Genomic DNA, 12,613 nt, shown 5'->3' on the forward strand with positions numbered 1-12,613 from the left:
CGCCTGGTGGCTCAGTGGGTTAAGCCGCTGGGATCGAGTCCCGCATCGGGCTCTCTGCTCAGTGGAGAGCCTGCTTCCCTCTCTCTCTTTCTGCCTGCCTCTCCATCTACTTGTGATTTCTCTCTGTCAAATAAATAAATAAAATCTTAAAAAAAAAAAAGATGCTAACTAATCACAGTTCAGAAGAAATAATAATGATTTTTAAAAACCAGTAGGCAAGGGGCCCTTGGGTGGCTTAAGTCAGTTAAGAGTCTGACTCTTGATTTCGGCTCAGGTCGTGATCTCAGGGTTGTGAGACTGAGCCCCACATCCAACTCTGTGCTGAGAGTGGGGCCTGCTTAAGATTCTCTCTTTCCCTCTGTCCTCCCCAACCCCCTCCACATGTGCTCTGTCTCTCTTTCTAAAAAATAAAAACCAAGTAGGCAAAATGACAGTATTTCTAATGTTAGACTTTTATAAATTGAGTAATCATATGAGAAAGAAAATTCTATCTCATGTGAAGGCTGTGCTTTTGTAAGCAAGGTAACATATATACGACTCATCTTATTATCCACCATTCAATTATTGCACTTATGTCAGGAATGCTTCCTTTTATTATATAATTGGTTGATTATCCTTATCAATAAGCAAATTCAAACACAATCCTCAAATTATATAACTCATGAATCTATTGGAAGTAGGGGGAAGGGGACTCATTGGCAATATAACCATAATTGTTCAATGTGATCTTCCCTTATAACTCTGGTGGATTTATTTTTATTTTCATTTATTTTTTTTAATTATTTTTATTTTTAAGTGAAATCTTGTCTAAAGTATACAAACAGGTAGAATGGTATGTGACTCCTGCTTGCTATTCTAACAGCCAGATCTTTATTCTTTCAACTTCAGACCAGGATGCCAAATAAAAGACTAGATTTGGGGGAAAAAAAGAAATTCCAACCAACATAAATGTCAGTTGCTTAGATCTCTTCTGACTGTGATGATGGTTTCCTTCCATATAAATGTCTCAGTTCTCATAGCATTTTTCATGCCTGTAGGTATTTAAAATTTTATTTTTTTTAATGACATCTGAATCTTTCTATCAGATTGAGGTGATCTTTGCAGGGCAAAAAAGTGTTGAACTCTACTTGTACCCTAAATGTCTCCTTGCCCTGCTTCCTTAATGTACCTATTAAGGATTTTAATATCACTACTGTCTCTTTCACTTGAGATATTGAGATGGTTCTTTTTTTTTTTTTTCTTAAGATTTTATCTATTTATTTGTCAGAGAGAGAGAAAGTGAGCACAAGCAGGGGGAGGGGCAGGCAGGGGGAGAAGCAGGCTCCCTGCTGAGCAAGGAGCCCCGTATGGGACTTGATGCCAGGATCCTGGGATCATAGCCTAAGCCCAAAGTAGGGGCTTAAGCCACCCAGGCGTCCTGAGACACTGGGATGGTTCTTGCCCAGCTGGAAGAGAGCATGAGGGAGAGAGAGTGTCACAGGGGAAGGAAGGTGAGTGTTAAAAGCCAGACAAGCTTGTTTTTTAAGTCATTAATAGTTGTGTGTCCTTGAGCAAGTCACTTAACTTCTCTGAACTTTGGTGTTCTTCGCTTCAAAATGAAAATGATGAACCAGAAGATAAGTGATTTGGAGAACAGTAAAGCCTGAGGAAGGATAGGGAATGCCTGAAACAGAGGGAGAAGGACAGAAATGATACTGACCACACAGTCAGCACATCACAGGAATGAAGGAGACCCTCAATAAGCAAATGACAACAGTTCTTATTGTTCCTTTCCTTCAGTCATCTCATACATATCCCCCCTCATTTTCTTTGTTTATGAAGTTCTGCATTAGTTTCCCAATATGGTAGCCTGGTTCCTAATATGGTGACAAATTGCCATAACCTGGATGGCCTAAAACAGGAGACATCCATTGTCTCTCAGTTCTGGAACTAGAAGTCCAAAATCAAGAGGTCAGTAGGGCCATACTCCCTCCTAATCCTACAGGGAAGACTCTTTCTTTGCTTTTTGCTACTTTCTGGTGGTTGACAGCAATCCTTGACATTCCTTGGCTTCTCTTTGCACCACTTCAATTTCTGAGTCTCTTGTCCCAGGTCTCCTCTGTCTCTGTATCCAAATCTCCTTCCTCTAATAAAGAAACCAGTCACTGGATTTAGGGCCCATCTTAATCTAGCATGACCTCGCTTAATTAATGGCATCTGCAAAAACCCTATTTCCAAAATAAGATTACATTCTGAGGTTCCACATGAAAATGAATTGGTGGGGGGGACATTATTTCACCCAGTACATTCACTGTGGCGCATCCAAATCTCACCCACTAGGGAGACCTAGCTCTTTACCATCACTGAAGTGTATTGTCCTTGACTGTGATAGCTACTCTGACCATCCAGTCATGTGAACCACAGGATCATATCTGTTCTGTAGCTGGTGGTATGTTCATGAGTCTTTAGCAACCAGTTCTTTGGGGAGGGAAAGACCTGATATATAAAGAGAGGGAGAGAGAGAATATGAATATATATATATATATATATATATATATATATAATATATACAATATATACATATGGTTTCTGTGTGTAATATTCCCACGATGGCTGAGTTCAAGCTGCCAATGTGATGTCAGCCAACTCTCTTGAAATTCCTGAAAATGTAACAGTCAACTCTCATGAACTAGTACAAGCCAGCTCCAGCATGAGTGGCACACTGCCTTGTAACTGCTATTTTGTCTTTAATGTTATTCATCATCCTAGGAAATAATAAGCTTCTCTGGCACATGTTTACTTAAAAGCCAGCTCAAAAATCAGCTCCAGTGGAAGCCTTGGGACATCCCTGCCAACCTTTGTACTGGTCCTATTTTATATTTCCTCTAAGGAAGCACTCAGTATCTTGGCTTATAATTATTTATTTGTACCTCTGAACTCCTGATAGGCTTGTTGAGGTCAGTTATGATATGTCCTAACTGTCCTTGAGTCCCAACAACTCACATAATGCCAGACCCAGCAGAGACTTCATTGTCAAACTGAAGAAAGGGGTCAGAGCCTCTCTCTTGGTTTGTCTTTCTTGGTGCCATGTTCACAGCAAACATTCAGTATATCCTTCCTAGAATCAAACAGTGTTGTAGTTTTAATACCTCCAAAAGCAGACCACCTACCTTCCTGTTGGCTTCCCCAACAATGGTTCCCACAATGGTTCCCACATCTTGTTATGCATCACTCATTCATTCAACAATATGCTGTGAGTAGTCACTATGTGCTGGCACTGTTGCAGGCACTAGGAACAGAGTACAGAATGAAACAGGCAGAGAAGCCCTGCCCTCATGGAGCTTGCACTCTAGTAGAAGAGGTAGGCAGCATACAAATAAGGAAAAATGTGTATGTTGTTTTACTAGTGGTGATAAGTGCTTTGGAGAACAATAAAGCAGGAGGAAGGGTAGGGAATGCCCGCAACAGGGGAGGGAGAAGGTTTGGGAAGCCCTCACTGAAAAGGTGGCATTGAAGCAAAGTTCTCAAGGAGGGAGGGAACATATGGATCTCTGGCTCTGCATGAGGACACAGTAAATGCAAAAGAAACTGAGGCAGAAGGATGCTTGACATGTTTTGGGAACAGCACAGGAACTTGCATGGCTGGAGCACTGTGCACAGGGGAGCATGGCATAAGAAGTGAGAGAGGTAAAGAGAGCCAAATCATAAAGGGCTGGTGGTCAGTGTAATGATTCTGGTTTTGTGTATGAGTTGGGAGACATTGGAGCATTTTGAACCAAGCAGTGGCATGAGTTGAACAGACATTTTAGTGTGCTCATCTGGCTGCAGTATGGAGGATGGACTCTCAAGAGACAAGGGGAGAAGCAGGAAGACCAGTGAGGAGGCTGTTCATTTACCTAGCTGAGGGAAGATGGTGACTTGCGGCAGTGGCGGTAGGAGTTAGAGATGGAAATTAGCAGTTAGATTTTGGATATATTTTTGAGTCTTCGGGATTTGCCAAACGACCAACTATTGGATGTGAGAGAACAGAGGAGTGAAGGGTGACTCTAAGGTTTGTGGCTGAGTATGGAGACATCCTTGACTGGTATGAGGTCCCAAACTCTTACCACACATTATACAACCTTGGGCTAGAGTAGAGGTGGCTCAGGACGGTCAAAGATGAATCAGAAATAAGACCAGTCACAAGAAGTCAGATTGGAGATTGGGCCCAACCAGTAAGAAATGTGGCCTGACGCTGAACTCTCTGTATCTCTCTTAACAGAAGCTAAGGGAGATCCAAAGCCTCAGCAAGGCTCAGTCCATGGACACAGAGTAAAGCATGTGAGTGATGCTCAAAGTTGAACACATGGTAAAGCATGTGAGTTGTAGACAGAGGAGAACAACAGTGGCAGTTAAAAGATATTTCAAGATCAACACCTTCTCACCCCCACTAGAGGTTGGGCCAGATGCTGTCAGGGTACAGAGATTGAAAAAAAAAAAAAAAAAAAAAAAAAAGACCTGCACTCCCTTTCCAGGAGTCCTGGAAGGTCTTCCAAACCACCACGCACTCTGCAATGTTCACATAAATGTCCACTTCAGCAGCAGCCCCCAATCCCAAGAAGGTTATCATGGGACTTACTGTTTTTATGTACACCAGGAGCATAGTTGGCCACTGAGTGGGCCCTGGCTCACAAGATAATGTATGAGCTGAGGGACCCTAAGAAGATTAGTAACTGAAGTGGGTTTCTGGGGAATCTCTGCACTGTGCTGAAATTCCACTCATGGACTCCCTCTCCTCAGATACCTTCAGGGACAAGTTGTTCTGAAATCGTTCCAGGAGTAAAATTGGTTTGGAGTCTCCCAGCATTCATTACCACTTTATAATAGCGTATTTTGTACAAATTACACTCTTCACTTTTAGATCTGGTATGCTGGGATGTTAATCACCCTGGAAACACAGGCAGATGATGGAAACTAGGCCATCTAGATGCTTACTCTAGAGTGGAATGACAAGAAGGCAGAGCATAGGGTATTACCTCCCAAAGTTCTTTTGGATTCTCTCTTTCATCTGGAGGGACAAGGAGAAATGGAAAAGGACATGGGAAGGAAGGGACTGGGGGCCATTGACTGACTTGGCACTTTGATGCCTGTCCCGAGGCTTGTGTTATTACCTCCTATGTGCCCTTTTCTCCCAAATTAAGAGGTAGCAGCATCCAAGAAACCACCGTGAGGATTGACTTAGAGAGCAGAGAGTAAGAATGTATGTGTATGATACTCTGCCTCTTATATACTCTTCCTGGGTTTTTTCTCCCTCCACATCCTCACTGTCAAAACAGTGTCCTGGGTAGTATAATAAAATAGTGAATTATTATGCAAACAAGCCATTGCTCTAGATTTTGAAGATTATTGTCTGTCCATTTCATAGAGTCCTTGGGTGAATTCAGGAACTGAGGGATTCAGATTCACTTTTCAGTGACTAAACCATCTCCTTTGAGAAAATTCCTGTGCTTCTCTGATGTATCTTCACCATTTCCTTGGGCTATATAGATTCAGTGAGGTCTTCTGGATGCCCTTTTGCTTCCTCTTCCATCTGTGGGCTGGAAACTGCCCCATGTTCCAGGAGGTTCAGGAGTTTCCAATGAACCCCAAGCCTTCTGCCTTTAGTCTGCAGGATCTAGGGAACCACTTTTCCCCATCGGTCATATTCCAGCAAAGGTACTTTCTTCCTAAGTTAGCTATGAAGCCTGCCTCCACTATACTTCTAGGGGGAAAGGACCAAATCCAATAAGTGTCCCAATGTTTATTTTCCTACCTGATAGGGTCACATGCCTTCTGAAAGACAAAAAGATTGAGTTGAGAGTGGCTCATTCACTGGTTATTTCTAGTTTCAGGGAGTACCATGTTTATATGGCAATATATTATTTGGTGTTCTTACCTCAGCCTTGTGAGTGAGTACAAAAGAGAGAAAAAGCAGCTAGGGGAGAGTGAGAAAGAGAGAGAGAGCAAGCCTTCAGTAATACTTACGAGAAGTGGCCCACCACACATATATATCTTTGTTACCCAGAACAAAAATATGGGCAATTACATCTTGGGAGGTTTGGGACTGCATATATTTACTTAATAGAAATGGCTCCTCAAGGACCATTATGAATGACTGGGAAATAAAATATTCATAGGTGTAAAACTGAAATTAGCCTACATGGAGTTTTCCCAGAGTTTACATCCACAGAATACATTTTTGTAGAGAAGAGACCTGCCTGGGAGTTAATGTGCTCTAATATTCCCCATAAATAATTAAAAATTCACCATCAGCAGAAGAAAGCCTCCTCCTAGAGCAAAGAGGGTTTTATTCAGTCTGCCAGACCGCTCAGAATCACAGAGGCAGAACCAACTTACATTTCATGACTCCTGAGGATGAGCTGCAGAGAGAAGCGCCAGGGGAATTCAGCAGGCAGCACAAGAGGGAGACCTTAGAACACCCTGCACAGGACTGGACCAGTGACAGCCATGTTGGCCTGAAGCTGATGTGACTTCAAGGTTATGACCACCATGTCTGGCTAGGTGCTGAAAATTCCACAAATTGAAATACATGTTTTGGAATGAGACCAAATTTCACAAATCCCTGTGAAGAGTACCACAGAGAAGGCTTTTCAATGGGAAGAAGACAAAGAGGCTGTGGGCATCAAGGCGTCGGGGGCAGAGGGGAGCTGCCACTAAGATGGGAACAACCCAACAGAACAGGGTGTGGGTCTCGGCATCTCTGCTACCACTGCCTGACATAAGTGCTGGAGGGAGGGCCATATAACCCAAGTGCTTCTCCAGGGGCCCCCCTTAATACCCTTAGGGGTGACCCACAGATTCCCTCTTGCTTCTGGGCTTGGAGGAACTCCGAAATTCATCCAATCTTTCCCATTAGTTCTGTCTTAGGGGCTGTGAATCTTCTCCTTCACTCGGAACCCATCTGCTTTTATTTTTGGGAGATTCCTCATGATCTCTGGTCCAGTTGGAGCATTCCCTCTTATACCACAGCACTCATATAGGTAAGCAACGTGGAAGCATTTTTCAATCTTATGCTACACATATAACATTTTGAACAAGCTGAACTTGGAAGGTACACTCAGGAAACAGCTTCAATCTTCTCTCACAACTGCCTTCAGGCATGCTCTGTCAAATCTCCTTTCCTGATCCTTGAACACTATCAGGCAGGAACAACAGCTTTTCATTAACTCCAGACCATTACAACAGTCCAGACTTCTATTTTTCACCCACTTCAAAGCTCCTCCAGCACCCAGCTGCTGCCTGACTCAGAACCAATCATGGAAAAGAGGAAAAGCCTGGCTCATTCTTTTGTTCTCCTTGTTTCTTTCTTTCCTATCATGACCACCCCCTCTCCCAACCCCCTCCACCCAGCTCCTTCTGGTTTGGAACAAGGCAGAAGATCAAAGAAGACGGAGATGGGATCAGAGTTCGCCAGTGTTCTCTGTAGTTCTCCAGGGGACCTCCAGATGCTGGCTTGCCCTTTCACAAGAGATCTTTCTCGATTCTTCAGAGTTTTTCCATGGTAACCTCCTCACTCCACCAATCCCTGACAGGCGTGACACTCCCTATTTGATCTTTCACAACACCTCTCAGCTACCATCATGAGTACATCCCTGGATCCCCTTGCTCCATCAAGCAGGATCCTTTTGCGGGTGACTCAAGACCAGTAACATTTCATGCAGTCCACTTGGCCCAGGGAAGCTCTCTAGATACACATGCTCCAGCCATTGTCCTTCTCCCTAATTTGCAAGCTGCTCCAACTGACTTGCCACTGTCTCCATCTTCATTTAACTCCTGAACTGTCGACTAAAATTGCCCTTTGGTCTCCTTCCTTTTCTCCTCCTAGCTTTATAGGAAGTCTTTGTTATCTGCAGCTTAGCAAGCTTCCAGCCAGGAAATGAGATGTCAGTCTCCCTTCCTGCAAACAACCCCACTTTTTGTGAACTGCTCTCAAGGGGCCTCTCACTTGGCAGAGGTAGGAAGCAGCATCATGAAACAGTACAGGGCTCCCTATCAACTAGAGTCTTTCTCCAACTAGTCCCCTTTGCATTTCTTAGTTCTGACAGCCACTGTGCCTGGGTTAGTGAATCTCATAGAGAGGGGCCTGACTCCTCTCTTTGGAACATGTGGGCACTTAAAACCCATGTTCTCTAGTTGTGAGGCTCCAGCCAAAAGTCAGACATAATAAGAAAAATTCTATTTAACAGCCAGTAATAGGTTTGTGAATATATGTGTCATCATTCAATTTCCTCCAGGAGCCAACCCTGAGACAAAAATCTGATTGGAAATAATTTATTCTGGAGATAATGCTAAGAAGCAGAGACAAGGGGTGGAGAAGCAAAACAGGAAGGAAAGGCAGGTCCAAGGAGCTTGGTATCAGGAACGTTCCATTGTGGGTCACTAAAGCTTAGTCCAACTGGAAACCTCTCAGAGCTTCTGTGGAACACACACCTCAGAGGGATCTGGGAATCTGGGAGAAGTCTCAGCACTCTGTAGAGGTATCTTTGCAGGGCAGCAGTTTCCATGGTATTGCCATTTTCCTGACATGCCATGTTTTCTCACCCTCCTCTGCAGCCCTGGAGTCTACCCCACACCGCTCCCACCTTTCCTCCCTGGCTGGCTGATGAACTCTGCTAGAGTAGATGGGGTATATTTCCTTTCACCGTTAATGTTGGGATTGACTGTGTAATTTGTTGTAGGCAAATATGCATGAACCACGGTGCCTGATATGTAGTGAGCATTTATAGATGCAAATGAAATTGATGAGTGTTGAGAGAAAAGCTAAATTCAGTACCTGTATTACTAGGTGGTTTTGACCTATATGCCCTTCTTTTGTTTGTTTGCTCTCCGGTTCCTTGCTCTATTCTGTATCATTGGAGGGGCTGTTCCTTGCAAACCATATTGCTCTGGCTTCCCTGCTGGTCATATCCAGGTATGTTAGTCAATAAGAGGTACAGGCACTGAAAGAAAAGAGAAGCCAAGAGAGGTCTCCCCCTTTCTCTCTTTGGGAAGTAGAGGATGCATTGGTAGAAGTGGCTGCTTCTCTTCTGTGTTTCCGGCTCTTACCAGACAACTCTCCCTCCACGGTCCCAAATTCCGCCTTTCTAGCCTGTGGAATTTCCCACTCTTACCAAGTGGCTCATGTTTCTAGGCTCCAGTGAGGATACAACATTTCTTTATCCTTCCATTCCCTAGAGGTGAAGCAGCTGCCTGCATTTACTAATCTCTGCATTTCCTCTTGTTCCCCTATTTGCTCTTTCAGCTTTTCTAATCCCTGTGTATTATTTCCTTTATTAAATTCCTTATAGTGGTTTCACTTTCCTGGCTGGACGCTCATGGATAATCTATTTCAGGAGCCATGTACAAAACCATGCTTTTTTCTAGACCCTGGTTCCTAAAGGAGACCTGTTTTCCTTCTTAAATTTTTTTTTCTTTTTTGGAGAACATTCCTGACAAATGCTCTTCCCCATGGCTTCTCTTCTTTTCCTATGGTAATCGTATTTTATACTACTTGAAAAGAGATTATATCCAAAACATTATCAGCAATCAAAAAGCTAAGTCTTACCAATATTGTAAAGATGTCAGCTGCCCACAAATTGATCCATAGATTTGATGCAATTCTTCTCAAAATCCTAACAGATTTGTCACATGGAAATTGGCAACAAATTCTAGAATTTGTATGAAAATGCAAAGGTCAAGAATGACCAATGCCTTCCAGAAGAAAAACAGGGTAGGAAGACTTTTATTTTTAAACCAGATATCAAGACTTACTAAAAAGCTGTTGGCTGTGGTGAAGGGCACTTGGGTGGCTCAGTGGGTTAAGTCTCTGCCTTTGGCTCAGGTCATGATCTCAGGGTCCTGGGATCAAGCCCCGAATCATCATCATCATCATCATCATCATCATCATCATCATCATCATCGGGCTCTCTGCTCAGCAGGGAGCCTCCTTTCCCCTCTCTCTCTGCCTGTCTTTCTGCCTACTTGTGATTTCTCTCTTTGTCAAATAAATAAACAAATAAATCTTTAAAAAAAAGAAAAGGCTGTGGTGATAGAGAAAGTGTGGTGTTGCTCCAAGGATAAATAAATAGACGAATGAGACAGATCAGTATTATGGAAGAATCTAGAAACATACCTATGCGCATATGAATTCTAGGGTTTTGTTGTTGTTGTTGTTGTTTTCAGTGACACTATGCAGTAGGTGAGAAAGGATGATCACTTCAATAAAAAATTCTCAGGACTATTAAGTAGCAATGTGGTAAAAAGTGCAACTGTACCCCTAACTCATGCCAGGTTTATTCTAAGCTCTGGTTCCTAAGGAAAATATTGGTTTTCCTTGGTCATTCTGCTTTGAAAGAATTCCTTAGAAATGTTCTTTCCAAAAGCTTTTTTTCCCCCTGGTACATTGAGATCTAAATATGAAAGGTAAAATAATAAAAAGTTTGTAAAATAATGAGAACAAAGAAAGGTCAGTCTGAATATAGGAACTGGTTGTGAGCCAATTCACAATAATGAAAAGAATTTTCTTGATGAGTAATAAACTCAGCCCAAATCCTATCTGAGAGGCCATGAGATGACATTAACATTTTTAACCCTGTGCTTTATAAGATAGCAAGACAAAAGGGAAATTGCTGAAACATAGAATTTAGATTGTCCTGGAAGGTGCCAATTTCTAAGTATTATTGGCAATCAGTGTATTTTAAACAGCAGTTGGAACCCTTATACAATTTCAATAATAGCTAAAGAATTTCCCCCAGATCAGCATCCAAGGAAGGGCCTTCCCTTAACATCTTCTTTGTCTGTAGCCCTTTCTTTCTAGAGATTTTATATGGACTCTTTTGTGCAAGAACATTCTTTTCTGTTTGTTTTAAAATAATATCAGATTTCAGAAAAATGCAGAGTATTAAAAATTCCCATATACCTTTCACCCTGATTTCCAAATGTTGCCCTGTTTACCTTAATATTGCCTCTTTTCCTCTCTCTATCTGTGTTTTTTTCTAAAACATTTGGGGGTAAGCTGTATATATGATACCCTTTTATCTCTAGCTACTTCAACATGCATTTCTTAAAAACAAAGATATTCTCTTACATAATCACAGTACAATCCTCAAAATTGGGAAATTAACACTGACACAATATTAATTATGTAATCTTTAGATCTTGTTTAAATTTTACCAATTGTCCCACTAATATCCTTTTCAAGACTATTCTTTTAAATATTCTGTGGCCATGGTCTTGGTGAAATAATTCCCCACCTTTTCAGGAAGAGGTAGTGCATGCTTAAAGGATTTGAGCATCATTGATTTTCCAGAAAAAGACACTGAAACAGACATCTGCCTTCCCTAAAAAAGACCCCAAATGAAGGTTCACTCTATTCCCCAAAGCCTGTATTATCAGAGAAGATTCTGGATGGCTTCTCTTTGTTGCAGGGCACTTGCCTGCTTCTTTTTCCTGATTCCTCATTAGATTGAGAGAGCTCGTGTTAAAAATATCCTGGAAGATGTTTTTACTTTCCTCTCACACATAACAACCTTCCTATTTCAATTTTAAAGCAAGACAGGATGCACAGTGCTTACAGGATGTACTAGATTCTACAAACAGGTTATTCCATTACCCACACCCAACACTAGGGCTCTGTTATAAAGGAGTAATTAAAGGCCAAAGGGTAACAACCTAAATAAATGCCAGTCAGAAAGGGGACTGGTTAAATGAATTCTATTAATACAGTCAATGTAATATAGTGCAGCCTTTCAAAAGAAGATGCAGCTATGTATGTTTCAAAATAAATTAAGCCTAAACAACAGAAAGTGCTTAAGTAGTACAGACTCTGCAGAGGGCAATTAGAAAACTTGAGGAAATAGAAGTAGAAGGGAGACATTTATAGTAAACCCTTTTGTACCATCTGACTTAAAAACTGTTTACCATGTGTTATATGTTATGTATTCAGAGAGAGAAAGAAAATCACGAATAGCACATGGGTAGGTAGAGAGACACAGATAGAATAATGGGTAGGTCGACAAATATAAGACTAAAAATTTGAAGGAACAGCAGGCTACATATTCTCCAGCTGCACCTTTTATTTTTAAAGCCATCATTCCTTTTTCCACGTCCCCCTCCCCCCTTTAGTCCTCTTTAGTTATTAGCAATTTTATCCTCCGCTGGGTAATGAAGACACAAACCAGACTCAGTCCCAGATACCCTCTCAGCAAAACCGCACACCATACACAGCCATACACACTAACACACGCTTTCAGATTTGGAGGTGGGGTGGAGGAGATGGGGAATAAGCTTGAGCAATCTCAGAGGGACCTCAGTCTCTCCCTTCACGTCAGATTTGCATTACCTCCCGCTTAGCCCTTCATTCCTAAGTCCGCCTTACTCCCCACCCCCGCTCCAGACCCCAAGCACCCAGGAGACTGGACTGGCGTAAATTTCCTCCTACTTGCGCTGCGGCCCGGGGGGCCGCCTCGTGACGTCAGGGCTGAGCGAGGGGGCGCCGCCTCCTGGGTTCCCACCCCTCCTGTCCCTGAGGCCCGGCTTGCCCTTTAAAAGAGCGGGGGCCTGCGCCAACCGCGCCACACCGTGGGGACCCGGACCCGCAGCTGCTTTTCCGGAGCAC

This window comes from Mustela lutreola, chromosome 9 (genome assembly GCF_030435805.1).
Source record: "Mustela lutreola isolate mMusLut2 chromosome 9, mMusLut2.pri, whole genome shotgun sequence".
In the NCBI taxonomy this organism is placed as follows: Eukaryota; Metazoa; Chordata; class Mammalia; order Carnivora; family Mustelidae; genus Mustela; species Mustela lutreola.